This window comes from Eumetopias jubatus, unplaced genomic scaffold, assembly GCF_037043125.1.
Source record: "Eumetopias jubatus isolate StellerSeaLion01/CBP00866 unplaced genomic scaffold, mEumJub1_p1.0 scaffold_5, whole genome shotgun sequence".
Taxonomy (NCBI): domain Eukaryota; kingdom Metazoa; phylum Chordata; class Mammalia; order Carnivora; family Otariidae; genus Eumetopias; species Eumetopias jubatus.
The window spans coordinates 8,848,225-8,853,818 of record NW_028274811.1 but is presented as its reverse complement, the minus strand read 5'-3'; positions in this window follow the sequence as shown (position 1 = coordinate 8,853,818).

The following is a 5,594-nucleotide window of genomic DNA, read 5'->3' as shown; positions in this document are numbered from 1 at the left end:
GAGCAAATGTTACAAGGCCAGGGAACCGGGGTGAGGGAGTCCAGAGGCATGGGACCATTCCCTGTCTCTCAGTGAGACGGTGTGGGGTCAGGATGGTAGGCAGAGTGGTGTGAGGGGCCAGGATGGTGGGCTTTGTTCTGACCAAAGAAACACTGCAGGAATTGGGGGAGATATGCGGGATTCACACTGGGTGCTTTAGGTGCCTGGCTGTTTGCACAGAGTAAGGCACAGTGTGAGAGAGGTGGGAATAGGTGCACCTTGGAGACTGTAGGGTCTGCTTGGGTATGAAGGAAAGGGGCCACTTCCAAGAGGCACAGCTGAGATTCTATGATAAATTGGACACTGGGCATCAGAAGAGAGTAGGAAGGTGTGATTCCAGGATGGCCCATCCTGAGAAATGTTCCTTCTTAGCTCCAGGGATGTGGGCTGGAAGCTCAGGTGAGTTGCAAAACCCAGTGAGCTGGGACCCACCTGTGGCTCCAGCTGAAGTTGCACGGGAAGAGCCTAGAGCTGTGGCCCCTGGGCTGAGCTCAGTCAAGGCAGTGTGCTCATAGCACCTGGGCATAAATGGATGGAGCCATGAAGAAGCTTCTTCTGGGCGTGGGAAGTGAACTTCAGGGGGACTTGGGAAGTGGGAGGCTTGACTTCTATGATGGATGGTGTCTGAGCTGATATGACGGTGCTGCTTTCGGGAGCCAGTGAGGAGGCTGGTGGAGTCGCTTATGTGATCCCGGCACTTGGAACCTCCTGTGCTTAGCTGCTTTGACCCTGCTCACCATACCCTTGTTTCCACAAACACCAGGCTCCGGGGTGGGTTGGTACCCCAGAGCTGCTCACCTCTTGAATCCCCTTTCCTTCATCACTAAAATGGGGGCATCTTTGTTGAGGTGGTGGTTTTTTAGCAGGAGGCCAGAGATGGTGGGGTTGTGGAGGGGATCTACAAGGGCAGGGGACGATGCAGCCAAGAGGAGGGAGAGAAGAAGGGGAGGAGACTCTGAGCCAGGTCCTTGTGCTGGCCTTTCCTCCCCCGAGGCAAAACAGCAGCTCTGGGAGGACAGCATTCCCCGTGCTGTCTCTGTCCCACACCTGGCCTTCTCTGCCCTTGAGAGTCACAGGGCATCACAGCCCAGCACCTGTCCAGTCACAGACCCGCCCCAGAACCCTCCTGCCTCCTTCACTGCTGCCCGACACCCATATCTTAGGGTTCTGGGGCCGTTAGGGATACTTGGAGTTCCAGAGAGCCAGGGTGGGACTGCTAGTCTTAGGGACTATTCTGAGGTGTGCTGACAGGTGGAGCACCTGCTACCGAGAGGTAGGGAGGTAGAGAGGTAGATTTATAGATTCACAGGAAGCTGCCAGTAGTTCAGAAACGTCCCTTCACAGAAGCACTCTTCACCCATTTGTTTGTTTCTAGTCTTTCTTCTATTACAAATAAACCTGCAGTGAACAATTTGTGCACAGTGAGTCATGGGTTCTTAAATTTTCATTTCTGGGATGAAGGTCCAGGAGAGTGCTTGCTAGGTTATAGGGTTTATGTTTCACTTCTATAGAACCTATGAAACTGTCTTACACAGTTGCTGTTCCGTTTACCTTCCCACCAGCAATGTAGTACTGTGTTTTGTATTAACCAGCTGTCCTAACAGGTGGGTAGTCATGATAACGCTCAGGTTTTCATTTGCAGTTCTTTCATGGCTAGTGAATTTGTACATTTTTTCTTGTGCTAATTTGCCATCAGCATGTTCTCTTTGATGTAATGTCTGTTCATGTCTTTCTGTCCATTATCTGTTTGCTTAGATTCTTTTTTCTTTGTTTTTCTTTTTTTTTTTTTTTGTCCTGTTGAGTTTTGAGTTCTTTATATATTATCTATAGAAGTTCTTTTTTCATTTAGGTGGTTTGCAACTATGTTCATCCAGTCTAAAGCTTTTCTTTTCTTTTCTTTTTTTGTGCTCCTAGTGGGAACACAAGTTCTTAGTAGAGTAAAACTTTCAATTATTTTTGGTAAATTCCAACTGAGCCAACCAGGCACCTTCATTGTGGTATTCATTTGTATATCTCTGATGGCAAAGTGGTGTTGAGCATTTATTCACGTGTCTGTTAGCCATTTGTATGTCTTCTTCTTTTATTTTTAAAGATTTTTATTTATTTATTCATGAGAGACAGAGAGAGAGAGAAGCAGAGGGAGAAGCAGTCTCGCAAGGAGCATGGAGCCCGATGCGGGACTCAATCCCAGGACTCTGAGAGCATGACCTGAGCCGAAGGCAGGTGCTTAAGCATCTGAGCCACCCAGGCGCCCTGTATCTTCCTTAAAGAAGTATCTGTTTGTTTCTTCTGCTCATTTCTTGACTGGATTATTTGATTTTTGGGTGTTGAGGTTGAGAAATTCTTTGTAGATTTTGGATACTAGCCCTTTATCTGGTAAGTCATTTGTAAATATCTTCTCCCAATCTTCAGGTTCTGTTTTAGTTTTGTTGACTCTTTCCTTGCCTGTTCAAAAGCTTTTTATCTTGAGGAAGTCCCAATATTAAGTTTGGCTTTTCTTTCCCTTGGCTTTATAGTCATGTTGGGCAAGATGCTGCTGCATGTGGCCCAAAGAGGTTGCTGCCTGTGCTGCTCTCTAGGATTTTGGTGGATTCCTGTCTCACATTTAGGTCTTCCATCCATTTTGAGGTTATATTTATGTATGGCGTATGACAATGATCCAGTTTCATTCTTCTGCATGTGGTTGTTCAATTTTCTCGACTCCACTTGTTGAAGAGACTGTCTTTTCTCCATTGGATATTCTCTCCTGCTTTGTTGAAGATTAGTTGAACATAGAGTTGAGAGTCCATTTCTGGTTCTCCATTCTGTTCTATGGATGTATGTGTCTGTTTTTTTTGTCCGAGTACTGTACGTTCTTGATTACAGCTTTGTAATAGAGCTTGAAGTCTGGAGTTGCAATTGCTCAGCTTTGGTTTTCTTTTTCAACATTCCTCTGGCTATTTGAGGTCTTTTCTTGTTCCATACAAATTTTAGGATTGTTTTATCCAGCTCTGTGAAAAATGCTGAGGGTATTTTGATTGGGATTGCATTGAATGTTTAGAATGCTTTGGGTAATATGGACATTTCAACAATATTTTTTCTTCCAACCGGGAGCATGGAATTTTTTTCCATGTCTTTGTGGCTTCTTCAATTTCTTTCATAAGCATGCTATAGTTTTCACAGTACATCTCTTGACCTCTTTGGTAGATTTATGCCTCAGTATCTTACAGTTTTTGGTGTAATTGTAAATGGGATCGATTCCTCGATATTTCTTTCTGCTGCTTCATTGTTAGTGTATAGAAATGCAACTGACTTCTGTGCATTGATTTTATACCCTGTGACTGCTGGATTCTTGTCTCATTTCTAGCAATTTCTGGTGGAGTCTTTTTGGTTTTCTACAACACAGTATCATGTCATCTGCGAAGAATGGAAGGTTGATTTCTTGTTGGCTGATTTGGATGCCTTTTATTTCTTCTTGTTGTTTGATTGCTGAGGTTAGGACTTCCAGTAGAATGTGGAACAACAGGGGTGAGTGTGGACATCCCTGTGGTGTTCCTGACTTTATCCCCATTAAGAATGATATTCCCTATCGGCCTTTCATATATGACTTTTATGCTATTGAGGTGTATTCCCTCTATCCCTACACGGGGGAGGGATCTTTTCAAGAAAGGATGCTGTATTTTGTCATATGCTTTTTCTGCATCTATTGAGAGGATCCTATGTTTCTTGTCCTTTCTAACATTAAAGTGGTGTATCACATTGATGGATTTGTGGATGTTGAACTACTCCTGCAGGCCAGGAGTTAATACCTCTCGGTCGTGGTGATTAATCCTCCTAAGATACTGTTGGATCTTACTGCCTAGTAAATTGTGAGGATTTTGCATCCATATTCATCCGGGATATTGGCCTATAATTCTCCTTTTTGGTGGGTTCCTGGTCTGGTTTGGGGATCAATGTAATGTTGGCCTCATAGAATGACTTTGGACGTTTACATTGCATTTCTATTTTTTGGAACCCTTTTAGGAGAATAAGCATTAAGTCTTCTTGATTATTTTTATTATGTTCAGTTAGTCAACATATGGTATATCATTCGTTTTTGATGGAGTGTTCAACGTTTCATTAAAGTGAAAATTAAGGTAATTCTTCAAATTTCCTTAATTGTGTCTTCACAAGATCACTCTCACACTAATATCCTTCTTTAGAAAATAGATTGAGAGCTCATTTTCAAGGTAGAGCATTATTGTCCAGCAACATGCTAACAACTCCACCCTCAAGGGCTACCTGCATCAAGCTCCCCACTGTACTTTAGATCTGAAAGAAAACTCAAGAGCTGGATTTTTTTTTTAAATTTTATTTATTTAAATTCTATTTAAATAACATATACTGTATTATTAGTTTTAGAGGAAGAATTCAATGATTCAACAGTTGCATATAACACCCAGTGCTCATTCCATCAGGTGCCCTCCTTAATGTCCATCACCCAGTTACCCGATCTCCCAGTCACCTCCCCTCCAGCAACCCTCAGTTTGTTCCCTACAGTTAAGAATCTCTTATGGTTTCCCTCTCTCTCTGTTTTCCTCTTATTTTATTTTTCCTTCCATTCCCCTATGTTCACGTGTTTTGTTTCTTAAATTCCACGTATGAGTGAAATTATATGGTATCTCACTTTCCATAACTGACATATTTCACCTAGCAAAACACCCTCGAGTTAATCCACGTGGTTGCCAATGCAAAGATGTCATTCTTTTTGATGACTGAGTAATATTCCATTGTGAATAAACAAATGGCCAGCAGACACATGAGAAAATGTTCAACATCACTCAGCATCAGGGAAATACAAATCAAAACCACAATGAGATAGCACCTCACACTGGCCAGATCGGTTAAAAATAACAAGACAGGAAACAACAAATTTTCATGAGGATGAAGAGAAAGGGTAACCCTCTTACAATGCTGGTGGGAATGAAAGCTGATACAGCCACTTGGAAAAGGGTATGGAGGTTCCTCAAAAAGTTAAAAATAGAACTACCCGGGGCTCCTAGGAGGCTCCGACAGTTAAGCATCTGCCTTCGGCTCAGGTCACGATCCCAGGGTCCTGGTATCAAGCCCCACAATATGCTCCCTGCTCAGTGGGGTGTCTGCTTTTCCCTCTTCCCCTACGCCGCTCATGCTGTCTCTCTGTAATAAATAAAATAAAACTTAAAAAAAAAATAAAACTACCCTGTGAGCCAGCAACTGCACTACCAGGTATTTATCTAAAGGATACAAACATAGTGATTCACAGGGGCACCTGTTTCCCCAATGTTTATAAGAGAAATGTCAACAATTGCCTAAGTATGTAAGGAGCCCAGCTGTCCATGGGCACATGAATGGAGAAAAAAGTTGTGATATATATATTCAATAGCAGTTTTAAGCTCATCTTTCCTACTTAACAGTTCATTCCACCTGAGTATAGCAGAATCCAACCCATTTGGACGCTCCAGAGATCTCTCTTCTCTCAAACCTTTCTCCTGATTCTAGGGTTCTAGGAGGAACAAGTGAAGTTGGCATTTTTAGCATCTGGTGTAGGACTAAAT